This window comes from Podarcis tiliguerta (assembly GCF_965153285.1).
Source record: "Podarcis tiliguerta genome assembly, chromosome: 5".
Classification (NCBI taxonomy): Eukaryota; Metazoa; Chordata; class Lepidosauria; order Squamata; family Lacertidae; genus Podarcis; species Podarcis tiliguerta.
In genome coordinates, this window is record NC_139538.1 from 9,991,789 (window position 1) to 10,011,677 (window position 19,889).

At 40.3% G+C, this 19,889-nt stretch overlaps 1 protein-coding gene across 2 annotated transcripts in view; it reads right to left on the minus strand.

The window, feature by feature from the left end:
* LOC310678420 (uncharacterized protein) overlaps positions 1-19,889 on the minus strand; it is a 456,546-nt gene that overhangs the window by 324,641 nt on the left and 112,016 nt on the right. Inside the window, exon 5 of one of the 2 annotated variants that reach the window (XR_014511753.1) lies at positions 4,235-4,880. The exons of the other annotated variant lie outside the window; for it this stretch is intronic. The gene's annotated coding sequence lies outside the window, so the exon portion shown is untranslated. Of the gene's footprint in view, positions 1-4,234; positions 4,881-19,889 lie in introns of those variants that run through there. 2 annotated transcript variants of the gene reach the window in all.

The window sequence follows — 19,889 nt, forward strand, 5'->3', positions numbered from 1 at the left end:
ATCATTTGAAGGCCTGGAGGTTTCCTACATCTGCTCTAGCCTAACGCAGTACAATGCTAATCTGCATCAGACTTTGGTCCAACTCATCTTTTACTAGAGTGGGATGGCAGTTGCTTCTGTGTGGCGTGGTCCCATTTAACTCCTGCAGTGTCTGTAGAAAGTATTCATTTGATTCTGACAAACTACATTTCCTCTTTATAGGAAATGATACTTATGTAATGGAGTGTGTGAAAAGAAAAGCAGTGGAAAGTAAGAAGGCTGTGGCAGAGGGTTGGAGAAATAAGAGATAGAAGCCAAAGAAGAGACTGTTGAAGTGGATAGGAAGGCGTACTTGGATGTGAAGGGATCAGGGTTCAACTCCTGGTAGCCTTGGGCACCTAGCTTTCTCCCCCAAGCTGATTTAAGTGTTCCAAAAGTGTGGGTGTGGTACATTTCTCAAAATATATGCAAGGAATTCCACCATCCATCCCCTCTCTTGTCAAATGCCCTCTTACGGTTCTCACAATTCTTGGGCAGACAAGAAATAACTTGGGCAATTCTTGGGCAGACAAGAAATGGTTGAGGTTCCTGCTTGAAAAACCATCAAATCTAGAACTGGGAAATCACCACAGCTTGCAATTTCAAGTGGAAAGTTGGGGAACCTACATCATATAGTCCTGTGGGCAGACCCGTTCAGAAGTGAGCGGCAGCTGAGTACACTTGCCCCAGGCCTCAGAAGGCTAAGCCATCCAGGGGGCCCACCAGTGACTGGCTGCTATCTTGTTTGAGTTTATAACTTTATTCTAACAAGACTCCCAACCCCAGGCCTCAGACAAGCTCTGCGTGGGCTTGCCTATGGGATTCGCAGAGTAGACAATGAACAATACAAAGTTATCCCAAAACAATGGAAAAGAAGCAGTAATAAATTAGACTAGCAGTGATAGTACAAAGCCAGCCTTAACATTCAGAATGTGTTTCGTTGGCATCCAGCCTAAGTCTGTTTTCATCCAAGTTGAGTCCATTACTTCTTACCTTTCCTTCAAGGACACTGAGATATATGGAGTTGCTGCTGCTCCATGTTCAGCATCTTACCACTTGAACTGATGAAGTTTTTGGCAACTGAGACATACAGCCTGATGATAGTCACATCTTGTATTATTTGTGTTAAGACAAGGAGCAGAGGAAGTAGAGACACAGGCCGTGACAGTTCTTTGTTTCTCATAATCAATAGTTAGCTCTTAGATATCTCAAAACAACTATTCTGCCCATTTTTCATCTCTATATTAAAATATGCCTAGCCTGATTACACTTTCTTCATACATCCTCTACTCTGGACAGGCATTTATTCCTGCCTGAAGATCCACTGCCTGGTTGTCTACAGTGTCATACATGTCAGAAACAGAATTGCTTGCAGGTGTAGTTTTAACAGTATCAAACAATTGCAGACTTATATAATAAGAACTGAAGAGCCCACCATCTGTATGGGAGCAACTGGGTCAAGTTGCACAGTGACTGTGGCTGACTAATCCATAAAGTGGAACATTTTCAAATAGCCCCTGCGGGTAACATAACCCACTATCACATGGTGCCTTGGTAATCCATGCACTCCAGTTCTGCACACTCCATTTCCCAAGCATAGTGCTTGCCACTGTGCATAAGTTTTAATACCAAGATTGGAAAAGAAGAAAAACATTAAAATGAAAAGCAAGTGTTTCATTGGTTCAAAATGATAATGTTCATTAAGTATACCTGTTAGCGAATAAATTTTAGTGTTAAGCAATTCTGCATTTTTTTAGCATGCAAAGAATTTTATAAGCCACGCTAACAGCAATCCCATAGGTTAACCACCAATATTTCTGTTTTACAGGAAGTGAATAGAACTGATCCCTTACCCACTTGTGATTGGCCAAGCAGATAGCCAACTAACCAGAATAAAAATAAAATAAAAATTATTCACTTCTCACATCCCTGTGTGGCCCTCTAGCCTCATGCTGTGGCCCCCCTGGAATATCCTGGGGGCCCCAGGGGGTAATATGGGTCCCAGTTGGGAAACACTGCTCAAAGTGATGAAACAGATCATAAATCCCAATCACACTCTCACACACAAATAATGTGTGAATCATTGGGAAAGAAAGGTAGGGGGGGTGAGTGTTCCTTCAGATATACTGACTCAAGGTCAACAGCAGATCTTCAGATGGTGTTTGGAGACAAACTGGTAAGAGAAACAGTCCTTAAGGACCAGTATAATATTGCCCCCTTTAAATCATACTGTACCATTCCTTTTCTTGCATCCTATATACCTCTACGGGCTCATCCACATTTTTGCATGACCCTTATTTGTATCATATTGTGCACCAGTTAATTCACCCAAGTTTCAGAACTTTTCTTGTTCCATGGCTGCGCCTTGCGAAAATTCGATCTTACCCGCTGAATTGAAGCTGGGTTAAACAAAACCTCTCTTTGGATTTTCCACGCATCTGATAAGATCTGATTCAGCAAACAAGATTGGATTTTCGCAAGGTACAGCTGCGGAACAAGGAGTGAGGCTCTTGGACATGAGCAAATGAATCAGTAAACAATTTGATCAAAATATGGGTCAAGCAAAAGTGTGGATGAGACCTAGATATCCTTCACCTATACCTCTAAGCCCCTTTATTTCCTTCAGTTCCTCCATGTCAAGCATATAACTATTTTTTTATCTACCAGTAGCATAAAAATAATCTGTCAGTGAAATATTTGAGTGACAGTAATGACAAAAGGCTGGTATAGAAAACCAGACATAAATAAAATACAGTGAGAAAATCCTGTTCTCTTGCACAAATACTTCTCTTGTGTATTTCCCACACATGGATTTGCTGGATTGCGCTACAAAATTACTTAAAATCTCAAGCCACAGGGAACTTTCCCTTCTGTGCCACTAGATTATGTTGTTGTGACGCCTGAAACACCTGCACTACTCAGTTCTTCTCTTGGATTCCAGGATTTCCCCCCTCTTTCCTTTTAATAAGAAAAAATTAACAAAGTAAAATTTGTTGACAGTGCTCACAGTTGGCATAGTGGGGGGCTCTACCTATGTGCTGTCACATTTTTTCATGTTCATTTCTGCAGGTGCTAAATACATGCTGACAGCAACATATGTTACCAGTCTTAAATGTGTGTGTGCACGTATGTGTGCGCGGTGTTGTTGTTTTTAACCTAGCAATTAAAGAAGGCTCACTGCTAAAAGGAAAAGGAAAAGAAATGCAGGTGAAGCTGCTTGCTGCCCACTGATATCCTCTCTCGTTACCTTCCTCCCTGTCTGGTTATTATAATGAAATGAAAACAAAGTGTGCAAAAAAGAAAATCGATTAGCTTTCTTTGATTTCAGTCCTTCCCCAGTGCTTCCTCCCCTCTTTTTTTTATAAGTAGTCTCTTTCTGTTTGTTTTCATCTCTTCTTCTAATCTTCTTATCCTTGCTATGCATGATAGACATGTTCTCTCCAAAGGCGTGCTTCCTACAGATATAGTATAGTATATAGTATATATATTAGTATATAGATTAGTATATAGTATATATATATTATATATAGTATATATAGTATATATAGTATATTAGTATATAGTATATATATACTATAGTATATATATATAGTATATATTAGTATATAGATTAGTATATAGACTATACTAATTTATTCAGTGCATAAACAAATTGAGTTTACAGTAATGATGACCAAACAGTTTCTGGTTTCCTATATAAAGATAGATATTAAGGTAATATTTATCCGAATATATATATATCACACACACTTTTCATTTCTTTACAGTACAATATTGAAAAGCAAGGAGTAAACACAAGTTGATAGGCAGCATACACTATTTTTAAACTCGTAACTGTTTTTATGTTTTTTAATATGGATATTTTTCTGTCTTCTTAAACAACGTTTGGTTAAATAAAGCTTGCTTTATTTATTTATTTATTTATTTATTTATACATACATACATACATACATACCCCACCCATCTGGCTGGGTTTCCCCAGCCACTCTGGGCTGCTTCCAACAAAATATTAAAATACAATAGTGTGCCAAACATTAAAAGCTTCCCTAAACATAACAAGCCTACAGGGTAAATTTAAAAATCGCTAAGAGAAAATATATAATGGGCTTTATCCATTGCTGCAGAAGCAGAGTTCTACTCACACAGTGGAACTCCCTCCGCCTTGCTCCCCTCAAAATCTGCTCCAGAGGATTGTTGGACTCTCCAGGGACCCAAATCTGCTCCAGAGAGTCCAACAATCCTCTGGAGCAGATTTTGAGGGTGCATGAGAGCTGCACCCTCAAAGGGGAAGAGAAAGAGAAAGTTTCAATGTGCAAGTCTGTTATGTGAACTGAACAGCAGTGTCAGATACAACCCAACATAACTTATTTTGCATTAAATTTGGTTTGCATTAAAGTGGTTCTTGGAATTAAAGTTAATTCATACCAACAAAAAAGTTAAATGTCGTATTTACAGTATTTCATTCCAAAATAAATTTACATTGCAACCCTAGGCACCTATACTCAAAGGTCATTCCAACTGTGTCCACTTGGGCTTATTTTTAAATTAGTGTGCACAGGATTGCTAGGTAAGCATGTTAAAAGTAAAAAAGAAGCTTTTATTTCAAGGTAATTATATGTATTCTCATTTTCACAGTGTGCATTTCACTTCCAGATTTTGAAAAATGAAATTTGTTTTCAGAACAAAGATGAAGAGGAAAGGTCATACGTAAATTGTCAGCATAATCTAACTCTACTGTCTTGTAAAAAGTTGATCCCAGTCTTGCGCTCTGTGTGTGTGTGTGTGTGTGTGAGTGTGTGTGTGTCTGTCTGTGTATCTGCATGCCTTGGCTACAGGTACTTCAAAAGGATCTGTATCATCATCTCTACAAAGAAAAAAATCAAAGGGGTTTGGGGTTTGTTTGCTGAATTACCATATTTTTTGCTCTATAAGACTGACTTTTTCCCTCCTAAAAAGTAAGGGGAAATGTGTGTGCGTCTTATGGAGCGAATGCAGGCTGCGCAGCTATCACAGAAGCCAGAACAGCAAGAGGGATCGCTGCTTTCGCTGCGCAGCGATCCCTCTTGTTGTTCTGGCTTCTGAGATTCAGAATATTTTTTTTCTTGTTTTCCTCCTCCAAAAACTAGGTGAGTCTTGTGGTCTGGTGCGTCTTATAGAGCGAAAAATACGGTAAGTTCTCTTTACAGCTGATTAACAGTGCTCATGTTAACACCACCAGCTATCTAGTTGAGACTGCACTCACAGTTCAAGATCTAATGACCGGAACCACATATGTTGCCCCAGGAACTGGATGCAGCCTGGAGCTACATGCCTAACATCATGTGATTATGCAGGTCCCAGAGCAGTAGCAGATTTGCTTTGCTAATACTGTTACTTTCATACTTTCTATTTGTCAATTCCAATTTCAAATTCCAAAGAATTTCAGTAAGTATCATTCAGTGTTGCGGGACGCGGGTGGTGCTGTGTGTTAAACCACAGAGCCTAAGGCTTGCCAATCAGAAGGTCAGCGGTTTGAATCCCCACAACGGGGTGCTCTCCCTTTGCTTGGTCCCTGCTCCTGCCAACCTAGCAGTTTGAAAGCACGCAGTGAAAGTAGATAAATAGGTACTGCTCCGGCAGAAAGGTAAATGGCGTTTCCGTGTGCTGCTCCGGTTCGCCAGAAGGGGCTTAGTCATGCTGGCCACATGACCCGGAAGCTGTACGCTGGCTCCCTTGGCCAGTAAAGCGAGATGAGCACCGCAACCCCAGAGTCGGTCACTACTGGACCTAATGGTCAGGGGTCCCTTTACCTTATCATTCAGTGTTAATGAACTTTCTGTCCTTAACAGATCTGACATGAATTGACCTGGTCTCTAAGGATAATTTTGAAGGCATTGTTATTATTTAATGATTAGGAGAGTCTCCTCCCCCATCCTTCTACCCAGACACAGAGGTCCAGCACCAAGGGCCTTCTGGCAGTTCCCTCACTGTGAGAAGCCAAGTTACAGGGAACCAGGTAGAGGGCCTTCTCGGTAGTGGCACCCTCCCTGTGGAATGCCCTCCCGCCAGATGTCAAAGAGAACAACTACCAGACTTTTAGAAGACATCTGAAGGCAGCCCTGTTTGGGGAAGCTTTTAATGTTTGATGTATTACAGTATTTTAATTTTTTTTGGAAGCCGCCCAGAGTGGCTGGGGAAGCCCAGCCAGATGGGTGGGGTATAAATAAATTATTATTATTATTATTATTATCATTATTATTATGAATATCTTTAATTTGCTACACCAAAGGATAAAGGTAAAGGGACCCGTGACCGTTAGGTCCAGGTTGTGGCGCTCATCTCACTTTATTGGCCGAGGGAGCCGGCGTACAGCTTCCGGGTCATGTGGCCAGCATGACTAAGCCCTGCTTCTGGTGAACCAGAGCAGTGCACAGAAACGCCGTTTACCTTCCCGCCAGAGTGGTACCTATTTATCTACTTGTATTTTGATGTGCTCTCGAACTGCTAGGTTAGCAGGAGCAGGGACCGAGCCATGGGAGCTCACCCCATCGCAGGGATTCAAACTGCGACCTTCTGATTGGCAAGCCCTAGGCTCTGTGGTTTAGACCACAGCACCACCCGTGTCCCATGCCAAAGGATAAATGGACATAAATCTGGCATGAGGGATCACAACAGGGAAGGCAGTAGGAGAACACTTCAGTCTCCCAGGATATTCAATACAGGATCTCAAAGCAGCTGTCTTATTACAAAAGAATTTCAGAAATAGACTTTAAAGAGAAGTTGCTGAATTACAAATTATTACTAAACTGAAAACTATGGAGAGACCTGGTCTGAATAAAAACATTGGATTCTTATCTCAATACATATGCTAAAGCTATTTTTGGGTCATCTGCATACTATCCCTTGCTTTTTCCTGCAGGACTAATTGCAGTCGTTAACAGTCATCAACAGGTTTACCATACCCATTGAGTCAATCACCCATCTCCTACTACCCTTCTTAGAAAAACCCCACCCTCCCACTATATATAAGGGTCTGGTGACTTCTGTTTCAGTGTATCTGAAGAAATGTGCATGCACACGAAAGCTTATACCCAGAACAAACTTAGTTGGTCTCTAAGGTACTACTAGACAATTTCATAATTTTTTTATTTACGGCATTCAAAATCATGGGCTCAATCCTCTGGAAAGTTTCCTTGCCACAATTCCCACTGAAATTAAAGGAATCTATGCAAGAGCATAGTGAACTGCACCCTAAATAAATAAATATTTTAAAAGTAAACTTCGCTTAATTCTCCTAATACAAAGGTAAAATCGCAAGTAGCTTCTATCCAGTTCCTTTTGGAATACCTTTTACCTTTCCCTATTGTTTCCCTTTTCTTTAAAATAGGTTTAAGATTATGGATTTAAATGTGATTTTATGTAAATCTCACCAGGTATCAAGTAAAAGTATAAATTTTATTCATTAATTCACTCACTCACTCAAGCTTAGTCCAGAGTACTAAAGGTAAAGAAAGACATTGTTGGGCTCTGTATTCCCCCTTCCCCTATCCAATATTTTTGAGATGGGAACTGTTCCCCGCACTCAAATTAGCTTATCCTCTTAGAACGTAAGCCTTCTACCTCAAGCCAGCCTCAGGGTGCAAACGATGGTGGGTGGAGAAATCTCTTAATCACAAACCATATCTCCCAAGGTGCTAGGTGTTGGAAGATCACATCCAAACGGAAACCAGAAGAAAAGTATAATAATCCTATGCTATACAAACCATCATATTCAGCTACCAGTATGAAACTGGGCATTTTAATGCTGCTCAGTATAATGTTAGCAACTTAAAGAAACAACCATTTAAACTAGCTAACAGATTAACATATGCATGCACTGAAGTAAAGTGAAAGCCCATGTTTTTCGTTCCTCAGCACTAGGTAGTTTTTGTAAGACTCCAAGTCCTTTAAAAGGGTTAAAAATGCAGATGCTGTGAATAGAGTCTAATCCTTAAGGCCCTGAAGCATTAAGACATATCTCCTCCTTAGGGTCCATCTCTGTCCATAATCAATTTCTTCCCTTGGAGAACATTAATTGTCTCTAATGATAGCTTTCCATCAATACATCCTTGATCTTAAAAGGCCTATACAGCTCTTCCCTTTATTCAATCAAATCATCTGTACAATTGCCCTCCCTTAGTAAGATAATACCTTTTAAGCCTTGTATTTTAATATAAAAAATAAGAGGTAGCAGGAAATTCTAATGGAAGTGCTAACATTTGAGAACCAGGATGATGGCTTCCATTATCCTAAATAATGTTTGAAGATTACAGAAAGCACTGCGTTTCAAAAGGTGGAAACTAATCCACCACTTTCAAATTATTTCCTTCTTCAAAAACCTGTTCTAACATTAGGATGTTGTTTTTGTGAATGGCTAGAGGAGTGTATATTTAAATATTTGAATGTGAAAGATCATTTCCAGGTCGGGGCAAAGGGGTGGGGGAAGCAAATAATTACTATTTATAACTAATAAATGGTGAATGATTTGCGGAATTGACAACTTTAAACACAGAAGCCCTTTATTTTTCCAGTTAAGCTGGCGGTGTTCTGCTCACTCAAACCACTATAACCCTAATCAGAAGTTCCTACCATTAGTTAATTCCACAATAGAACAAAAATTCTGTCTCTGTGGCCTATTAATGTGTCTTGCTTTCCTTACCCCCCTCCTTTCCTTTTCTGTTACATGCTTTTTCTAAAGGCATGGAATTTCATTCCCCCCCCCCCCCCCGCTTTTAACCATTCAGCTGTTTTGTTTCTATTCAAATAGAGGATTCCTCACACTCCCCTCCCTCTCCCCCCTCTATAGGTTTAATCTAAATTGCCTGGCATCAATCTGTGTTTTTACCTATTGCATAGTAGCCTGCCTTCGTTTGCAGAAACCGCTGTTTATAATAACTTAAGGAGCTAGAGAAGAAATATTGACGGGACAAAAGATACAAGCCCTCCAGAATTATTTTCCTGGCAATTTCTACATCCAACATGCAAACAACGTCTTTTCAATGTTATGACTACACAGTGTCATTTCCCTCTACGAGAATGAAGCATTTTCTCTGTTGAGAGAGAAAATGAGCATTCACCAATTTATCTGCAAATTTGAACACATTCTTCTTATTCGGAAATATCAGCCTCTCTTTTACTCTCTCTCCTAGACACACATATTAAGGTTGAAGACTCAAGGAACTCAAAGAACTGTAATAAAGGGCAAGTGCAACTAGCTAAAATATTTCTTATGTATTTCAGCAACAGTAGCCTTTTGTTCTAAAACCTGCAGATTTATTTCATAAACATAAAATTGCATTCATTTTCCTGTATTGCATAAACTGCTGTTGTTTTTTAAAGAAGAAATATATCGATTGTAAAAGCTGCATAACTAGCTGAAATATATTTATGTTGTGCCGGAAATATAAGGAGGAAAGAAAGTAGCACAGAGACAGGTAGATACAATCGACCTAAGAGTTATCAAACAAAAAAGAATGTGAGAGAGGGTGGGAGAGAGTGTGTGCAGTTAACAACCCTGATAAGAGATGAAAATTGTCAGTGAGGCAGATTGAGTTTATTCAATGCCCTGATAAGCACCTATTTGCTCTTCCACATAATGCTCTCTCAGTATTTATAAATTATCATTTAATTATGCTGGCAAGTGGTAATTGTCAAATAAAGCTCCGATAGGCATAAGCCTTCAGGCTGCACATGACAGAAAAATATCTGTTAAAGCTGGGCTGATTCACACGCTTAGGAAATCATTTCCTTTCTTCTTCCTTTTTTATCCTTGCTAACAAATTATATGAACCAGCACACTTTTGTGCTTTGTGGGCATTTTGAAGTCTATTCAGATTACAGGAGAGAGGAAAAATTAGTTGTTTCAGTATCTACCATCCCAAATTATTGGGCTGATTTAAGACACCATGTTCTTGTTTTAACAAAAGAATGGGAAACATCAAGGAATTTTAGCATTCTACTGCTTCGAATTTATGCTCAGGGTCATTTTTCAGTCAAGTAAATCAAGATTTGAGGAATTATTTAACATTAGGCATAGGAGACTTGATACAGAGTAATGGTAAAATAAAAAGTGTCATTTATCCCATTAGGTTAGAGACATGAAACATTGAAAAATCTTGAAAAAACCCAGTCCATTGCTACTTATATTCAATTATACTAAATCCATTAAACCTTCTAGTACTACTTACTTTAAGTGTTTTTTGAAGTATTTGCTGGTTTGTTGAATAAATGTCTAAGGACTACAATGCCTGCTGCCCACAGAAGAGATTTTAGTATAAAGCCAACCCTATGTTCAATGAGGGGAAGGGTTTTTTGAAAATAAAAAAATCCCATGAATTAACCTAGACTAGCATTGTGAGCGTCACAGAAACGAGTTTTATGGGGAAACAAATCTGTTTTAAAGCAACCTTACACATACAACTCAGTGATGAAAACATCTAGGGGCAATAAAAAGAAATCTTTTCAGGTTTGTTTTTCATTTAACAATTTTAATGGCACCACAAGCATTGACAACGACAGATGGCACAAATGTTGTACAGCTCTGCTTTTTATCCAGCTAGTTACCCTAAATTTCTCTACAACAGGGGCACTGCTGTTAGACATTTCCCAGTATTCTTCTCAGAAAAAAAGAGCCATAGACAGGAGTCAGCCCCTACTAGGCAACCTATGTATAGCTGAGCAGTTAAACTGATATTATTTACCAAACCATGCATAATGAAAATGGCTATAAGATTTTCTGATATGGATCCACCCTCACATCTACTCTGATACTGAAACAAATGAGTTTTAATTTTTATAATGTTTGCTTATAAATATATACATATCTATAACGGGCCCACCCACAGTGCCCCCCTCCCAGAGGGCGAAACCCAAGCATCAACAAGTGTAAACAATCCTGACGGGACAATGTTACAGGATTTAAAATAGGCCACAAATTTTATTGATTACATATATAGGTAGGCTTTGGCTCAGGTACTGGGTATAAATTCATTATCAGCCTCCAGATGGAGGGCTGATGCTTAAGCAGGATCATGCCCGAGGTCATTCAAGATGTGGGTCTACTAAGGTGGCCCTCTTTAGGCTGCAGAGGGAAACTCTACGGCCTGTCTGCCCCATGATTGTCTTCTGGACAGAGACTTCCACTTACCCCAGCTGGCCCCTGACAGGGCAATTTCAAACTTTAAGGCAGTGGCTGGCCAGGGAGGCATTCCAACAATCATTTCACCCTCCAAGTGTGTGAGGGGCTGCTGCCCTGGACAACAACCTCCGTCCACCTCTGGACCAGGTAAGAAGTCATTCTTTGCATCAAAAGAATGTTCTCATTGGTGACAAAGTCCCACAAGAATTAGATGATAAATTTTAAATTATGTACATACACAATAAACACAAAATAATGGGCGTGCATGTTCACATATAAAACTCTTATAGTATCACTTAAAATGAATATACATAAAAGTAGTTCACAGGAAAATTATAAACAATGCAGAATATAGTCTCTGAAACAATTATTTTGCATTCATCGCTAACCTAATATTAACACAAAACTTTCATAAGCCCAAATGAACTAGGAAACATATTGTTTATGTGTGCAAATTGATGTTGTGTAATGGGACATAAATGTGATTTATTTCTTTTTAATTTAAAATATTTTAAGGCCACTCTTCAGGGCCCATCCAAAGCAGCTTACATTTAAAAAAAAAAGATAAAAAGATAAAAAGAATTCAAACTTTTTAAACTTTAAACTACCACTCAACAGTGCTACACATTAATAATAATAATAAGAATAAGAATAATAAGAATAAGAATAATAATAATGGAATTGGGAAAAAGCAGACCATCACAGATCTAAAACAGTTGTGCCTGGAAGGTTATCTGAAAAACAAATACAGTAAGTCTTGAGGGGCATCCAAAAATCCTGCAATGCAGAAAGCTGATGCAGGTCTAGTGAATGGAAATTCCAGGTATAGGGCGGTATAGAAATTCTAATAATGATAATAATAATAATAATAATAATAATAATAATAATAATACATAGCCATGAGGTCACCTCAAAAAATGACTTCTCCAATGAGACCACCTACGGAACTGACCAAGGGATAGCCACACAAGGAGATCTTCGAAAGCAGACCTTAAAGTGTTGACATAATGGCATGGGTGCAGGCAGTTCAATAAACAGCTTAGACCCAAACTGTTTAGGGCTTCAAAGGTCAAAAGTAGCACTTTAATTTGAGTCCCAAAACGCACCAGTATACAGGACAACTGACATAATTGAGATGCTGCTCACCCTACCCACAACTGGACCAGCTGAAGTTTCCAACCTGTCTTTATAGCACATTACAGCCATCTAGTTTGTAGCCGGCAGAAGGCATTCCTGTTATTGCATTTGTTCACCCTGGTGAAGTATATTTGACCACAGTCATTCAAGTTGACTGATTCCTGATATAGTTTCCTTCATGGTGGCAAAAAACAACAGTGCAATTATGTGTGGTCTTATAGCACTTGTAGGCCTCCACACGCCTTCTTATTAAATTGCTCTTCATCTGAAACCAGAGTTCACAAAATACAAATATTATAAAATGTATTTCATATTAAACATTAAACCACTGTAAAACTCCACCCACCATACCCAGCAATATATTTTATTCCAAGCTGAGAATTAATAGCCGGCAAAGGCCTGGGTAAACAGGTAGGTTTTAAGCAGGTGCAGAAAGCTAATCACAGTCAGTGCCTGACTTAGTTCAGAGAGAGGGAGTTCCAAAGGGTAGACACTAACACAGAACTGATTCAAAGTTACAGCGCCTCATTTCATAGCACTTTTCCTAAGCTAGGCCAATAACTTGCCCTTTCCCTACCCCTTTCTAAACCTTAATTCACAGACACGGGGGATGGAGGTTACTCACAGAGGCACATACCAAGGACCTGGGTTAGGGATCCTGTAACAAGCAAAATTAGGAAATTGTGAAATTTTGCTGTTTCTCTGAATTGTAATCCTTGTTGTGAATCCTTTCCCCAATTGGTCTTCTTTGTCTTCTCCATTCCACTAGGCCTTCTCTGCCCCAAATTGCTTTCTCTGAATTGCTTCTCCACCTTGGCTTCTCTGCTCAAAGTGCCTCCTCTGAATTGGCACTGAGACAGAACTGCTTGGAGACAGAACATGGGATGGGAAAGCACTGTCCTATCTCACAGGATCTAGAATGCCATTGGCTTACAGGACCAGCAATGCCAAAATCCAAGTTGATCTCTGTACTATTCTCTTCGCAGTCATAGGAATATTCTCCCTTTGCATAGTCCCAAAGTTTCTGTATAGTGAAGTAGAAAAGTCTGTGTTGCTGATCAACTAGGCCACACCTGCTTCTTAGCCTTCCTGTAAGAAGAATCCATTCACATACAAACAAGCAAACACACACACAAATGTAACTGCTCCATCCTGGTTGCCATGCAGTTGCTAAGGCTTGAACTATTTCTTACCCAAGTAGATACATTGTGTTCTGCAAAGCTCACAACTTAAGTTTTCAGTCCAATTGGATTACAAACACAACTTTACTTAACTTTTAAAGGGATAAAGGTAAAGGTAAAGGGCCCTGACAGTTAAGTCCATTTGCAAATGACTCTGGGGTTGCGGCGCTCATCTCGCTTTACTGGCCGAGGGAGCCGGCATACAGCTTCCAGGTCATGTGGCCAGCAGGACTAAGCCACTTCTTGCGAACCAGAGCAGCGCACGGAAACGCCGTTTACCTTCCCACCAGAGCAGTACCTATTTATCTACTTGCACTTTGACGTGCTTTCAAACCGCTAGGTTGGCAGGAGCTGGGACCAAGCAACGGGAGCTCACCCCGTCGCGGGGATTCGAACCGCCAACCTTCGGATCGGCAAGCCCTAGGCTCAGTGGTTTAGACCACAGTGCCACTCACGTCTCTTAGAGGGATAAAGGGATAGAATAGAATAAATGGGTTTGATACATTTATTTAAAAGCATTATATATGACTATGTCATAAGCATAAATGTCTCTAAACAACATTAAGTTACTAGGTTTTCAGATATATGAATTAGCCCTAGTACTTTTGCTTATTAGGGCTGCCAACTTACTAACATCATGATTAAAAATGTACTGTCTTTAGCTGTGAGAAGTGCTGTCTATGGGATAGAATGTTGGACTTGGACCAAAGAGACTGAAGATTAAGTGTGAACTCCATAATTTGGTGGTGTCAGGTTCTCACACAAGTGATTACTGTACTTATTAACCTGAAATAGCTAGAATTGTCATTCAGAATTATCAGATATAACTTTGACATAAATGCATTAAGAACATAAGAATATAGATTGCTGAATATATCTAGTTCAGTATCCTGTTCTCAAGATGGTCAACCAGATGCTTATGAGAAGCCCACAAAGGACATGTGTAAGAGACCGCTCCCATTTGCAATTACCAGCAACTGGTTTTTAAAGGCATACTGCCTTTAAAATCAAAAGATTTTGATTTTAAATACAAGATTTTGATTTTTAAATACAGATCAAAAGAGACTACGAGGCTCTGGGCAGGAAATTGAAGCAATTAAATGCACAAATCGTCATCTCATCTGTCCTCCCAGTTGAACGACGTGGCCCAGGGAGAGAGAGGAAAATAGTGGAAGTAAACAGCTGGCTTCGCAAATGGTGTAAACAGGAACGGTTTGGATTCTTAGATCACGGACTGCAGTTTCTTGAGGATGGACTTCTGGCAAGCGATGGGCTGCACCTCACAACGGTTGGGAGGAATGTTTTTGCCAAAAAACTAAGAAACCTCATCAGGAGGGCTTTAAACTGACTAATGTGGGGGAGGGAGACAGTGCTCCTGAAGGTAGGAGTCTATTAATTGATGAAGATGATCATCCAAATGTCATAGACCAAATGGAGCAAACAGCAAGCAGACCTAGTGGTGGGAGGAAAAAATCATTAAATAAGAGACACGGGGGAATGACTAATGGACTTCAATGTCTGTACACTAATGCACAAAGCATGGGAAATAAACAAGATGAGCTTGAGCTCTTGGTACAGCAAACTAAATATGACATAATAGGCATCACTGAAACCTGGTGGGATAAGTCCCACGATTGGAATGTAAAAATGGAGGGATACAATCTATTTCAGAGAAACAGACCAGACAAGAAAGGAGGAGGAGTGGCGTTATATGTCAGGGATGTGTATACCTGTGAAGAGATCCAAGATTTAGAACCTCAAAGCCAAAGTGAGAGCATTTGGGTCAAAATTAAGGGAGAGAAGAATAATAGTGACCTCATTGTGGGAGTTTACTATAGATCCCCAAGCCAAACGGAGGACATAGATGATGCCTTCCTGGAACAGATGGCCAAGCATGCAAAAGGAAGGGAGATAGTAGTAATGGGGGACTTCAATTACCCAGATATTTGTTGGATGTCAAACTCAGCCAAGAGCATAAGGTCAAACAGATTCCTCACTGGCCTTGCAGACAACTTCATTGTCCAGAAAGTGGGAGAAGCAACAAGAGGAACAGCCATTTTAGATCTGGTCCTAACCAATGTTGATGACCTGGTTAATGGGGTAGAAGTGGAAGGATCATTAGGCGCAAGTGATCATGCTCTTCTGAAGTTTACTATACAACGGAAAGGAGCAGCCAAGCATACTAGGACTCAATTTCTTGACTTTAAGAAAGCCGACTTCATAAAACTTAGGGAAGTGCTGGGTGAGATCCCATGGACAGTAATACTAAAAGGAAAGGGAGTTCATGATGGCTGGGAGTTTGTTAAGAGGGAGATAGTAAAAGCACAACTTCAGGCAATACCAATGAGACGGAAACATGGAAGGTGCCTAAAGAAGCCAGGGTGGCTATCTAAAGAACTTTTAACTGAGTTAAGATTAAAAAAGGATGTGTACAAAAAATGGAAAAGGGGGGAAACCACCAAAGAGGAATTCAAACAAATAGCCAGCACGTGTAGACACAAAGTCAGAAAAGCTAAAGCACAGAATGAACTCAGGCTTGCTAGAGAGGTTAAAAGCAACAAAAAAGGCTTCTATGGGTATGTTCGTAGCAAAAGGAAGAACAAAGAAACAGTGGGGTCACTCAGAGGAGAAGATGGTGAAATGCAAACAGGGGACACAGAAAGGGCTGAACTCCTCAATGCCTTCTTTGCCTCAGTCTTCTCCGATAAAGAAAACAATGCCCGACCTGAAGAATTTGGAGGAAATGATTCAGCAGAGGAAACACAGCCCAGAATAACTAAGGAGATAGTACAAGAATACTTGGCTAGTTTAGATGTATTCAAGTCTCCAGGGCCAGATGAACTGCATCCAAGAGTATTAAAAGAACTGGCAGATGTGATCTCAGAACCACTGGCAGTCATCTTTGAGAATTCCTGGAGAACAGGCGAAGTCCCGGCAGACTGGAGGAGGGCAAATGTTGTCCCTATTTTCAAAAAGGGGAAAAGAGAGGACCCAAATAATTACCGCCCAGTCAGTCTAACATCAATACCAGGGAAGATTCTGGAGCAGATCATTAAGCAAACAATCTGTGAGCACCTAGAAAGGAATGCTGTGATCACCAATAGTCAGCATGGATTTCTGAAAAATAAGTCATGTCAGACTAACCTGATCTCATTTTTTGACAGAATTACAAGCCTGGTAGATGAAGGGAACGCAGTGGATGTAGTCTACCTTGATTTCAGCAAGGCATTTGACAAGGTGCCCCATGATATTCTTGTAAAGAAGCTGGTAAAATGCGGTCTTGACTATGCTACCACTCAGTGGATTTGTAACTGGCTGACTGACCGGACCCAAAGGGTGCTCATCAATGGTTCCTCTTCATCCTGGAGAAGAGTGACTAGTGGGGTGCCACAGGGTTCTGTCTTGGGCCCGGTCTTATTCAACATCTTTATCAACGACTTGGATGATGGACTCAAGGGCATCCTGATCAAATTTGCAGATGACACCAAACTGGGAGGGGTGGCTAACACCCCAGAAGACAGGATCACACTTCAAAACGACCTTGACAGATTAGAGAACTGGGCCAAAACAAACAAGATGAATTTTAACAGGGAGAAATGTAAAGTATTGCACTTGGGCAAAAAAAATGAGAGGCACAAATACAAGATGGGTGACACCTGGCTTGAGAGCAGTACATGTGAAAAGGATCTAGGAGTCTTGGTTGACCACAAACTTAACATGAGCCAACAGTGTGACGCGGCAGCTAAAAAAGCCAATGCAATTCTGGGCTGCATCAATAGGAGTATAGCATCTAGATCAAGGGAAGTTATAGTGCCACTGTATTCTGCTCTGGTCAGACCTCACCTGGAGTACTGTGTCCAGTTCTGGGCACCACAGTTCAAGAAGGACACTGACAAACTGGAACGTGTCCAGAGGAGGGCAACCAAAATGGTCAAAGGCCTGGAAACGATGCCTTATGAGGATCGGCTAAGGGAGCTGGGCATGTTTAGCCTGGAGAAGAGGAGGTTAAGGGGTGATATGATAGCCATGTTCAAATATATAAAAGGATGTCACATAGAGGAGGGAGAAAGGTTGTTTTCTGCTGCTCCAGAGAAGCGGACACGGAGCAATGGATACAAACTACAAGAAAGAAGATTCCACCTAAACATTAGGAAGAACTTCCTGACAGTAAGAGCTGTTCGACAGTGGAATTTGCTGCCAAGGAGTGTGGTGGAGTCTCCTTCTTTGGAGGTCTTTAAGCAGAGGCTTGACAACCATATGTCAGGAGTGCTCTGATGGTGTTTCCTGCTTGGCAGGGGGTTGGACTCGATGACCCTTGTGGTCTCTTCCAACTCTATGATTCTATGATTCTATGATTCTATGCTCTTGGAGGCAATATAGCCATCATGATCACCAGTAGCCATTGACAGCCTTATGCTTTATGTAATTGTCTATTCCACTTTTAAAACCATCTCTGCATTCTGTGGTAGTGTATTCCTATATGCTGTGTGAAGAAATACTTCATTTTGTCTGTCTAAAACTCTCACTATTTAGCTTCATTCAATAATGCCAGGTTCTAGTATTAGAAGAGGGAGAAAACTTTCTCTCTCTCCATTTTCTCCACACCATGTATAATTTTATACACCTCCATTATGTCCCCACTCACCTTTTTTCTATACTAAAAACCCCATAGTCCTCATAGTTGAGTGGCTCCAGCCCCTTGATCATTCTGGCTGACCGTTTCTGTACCTTTTTCAACTCTATAACAACCTTTTTGAGGTGCATTGACCCAAACTGTACACAGTGTTCTAAGTGTGCCATTTTAATTCTCATCCACACCAACTGGAGAGAATTTTTTGGAGCTCCTTGTATTCTCTGTTTGTTTTAACTACTCTGAATAATTTGGGATCATCAGCATACTTGACAACGTCACTGCTCACCTCTAAGTACTTGTCATTTATGAACAAATTAATTCTTCTTCAGCAGACTTGTTCTATATGCTTGGTAATTCTGTCTTCAGTGGATACCACAAGGACCTGAAGATAGGTGCAGATATTTGCTCAACTTGTCTGCAATATCATTTTCCTCAATATTTTAGTTGTATATGTTATGATATTTAAGAATTGGGCAAATTTATACGTAATATTAATATCTTAAAAGAGGCAAATGTTCTCGAGGGGAAGCACAATGTAAAAGTATTTCAAATTAAGAACTCATATTGTTGTGAGAGGTGTTTTTTTTTGGGGGGGGGTCAGTCTGCATGATGCCCTGAGTCCATTCCAATTCCTGGGTTCAAGTATCTGTGGGGAGAACCCTGCAACTTCTGCAATAGGCATTGGAAAAGTTAGCAGTGGGTGGGTGTAAATTTGAAGCTGACAGTATTTAGTTGCCATGAACAACTGTTCTATGTATACTGAAATGATTCCTTTCCCTGACCTTGCCCACTGAAGCAATGTAGTTTAACTGAAGAACATCTTCATTTGTTTTGGTATTCCAGATGAATTTCTGTCCAGCAATGCAACTTAATTTATGGCAGTAGAATCCCCATCATTCCAGACATTTCACAGCTTTTGCCATGATACCACTAACCCTGACCAACCACAAGCAAATGGGGAGGCGGAGGGAGCAGTACCAATAGCAAATAACATTTTCTGATAGATTGACCCACATACAGATCTTCTAAACTACAGGTCAACATTACTGATAGCTACTGGATATAGCTCAGCAGAATTGCTACTGGCAAGAGAAATCAGAACCCCCAGACCAACTCTAGAGAGCCAGTGTTGTGTAGTGGTTAAGAGCAGTAGACTTGTAATCTGGTGAACCAGGTTCGCTTCCCCGCTCCTCCACATGCAGCTGCTGGGTGACCTTGGGCTAGTCACACTTCTCTGAAGTCTCTCAGCCCCACTCACCTCACAGAGTGTTTGTTGTGGGGGAGGAAGGGAAAGGAGAATGTTAGCCGCTTTGAGACTCCTTAAGGGGAGTGAAAGGCGGGATATCAAATCCAAACTCTTCTTCTCTTCTTAGAGAAGAATCACAATCCAAATTAAAATAAGTTATGAGCAGCACAATTTAGTGCAAGATCTACCATGTTTAACTCCAGGCGAGAGAGTTTATCTCAAACTTGATGCAGAAAAGACATAGCAGACTCCACTTACTGTCCAAAGAAAAAAAGATACACTCAGATCATATTTTACTCAGGGGTGGAATACTTCACAGAAAGAAATGCCATCTTCCTATTCCTTAGTAGGCACAATCACTGAATGCACAAATGGTGTTTGAAAACTCAAGTTCATCTACTGAGACTCTGCTAGAGCCATCGTGTAAGACTGACAGCAATATTACTACTCAGACTGTCAATTGCTCTAGACAAGTTATTTGGAAGCCTTCAAGATTAGAGATGAGTGACTGAATACCTG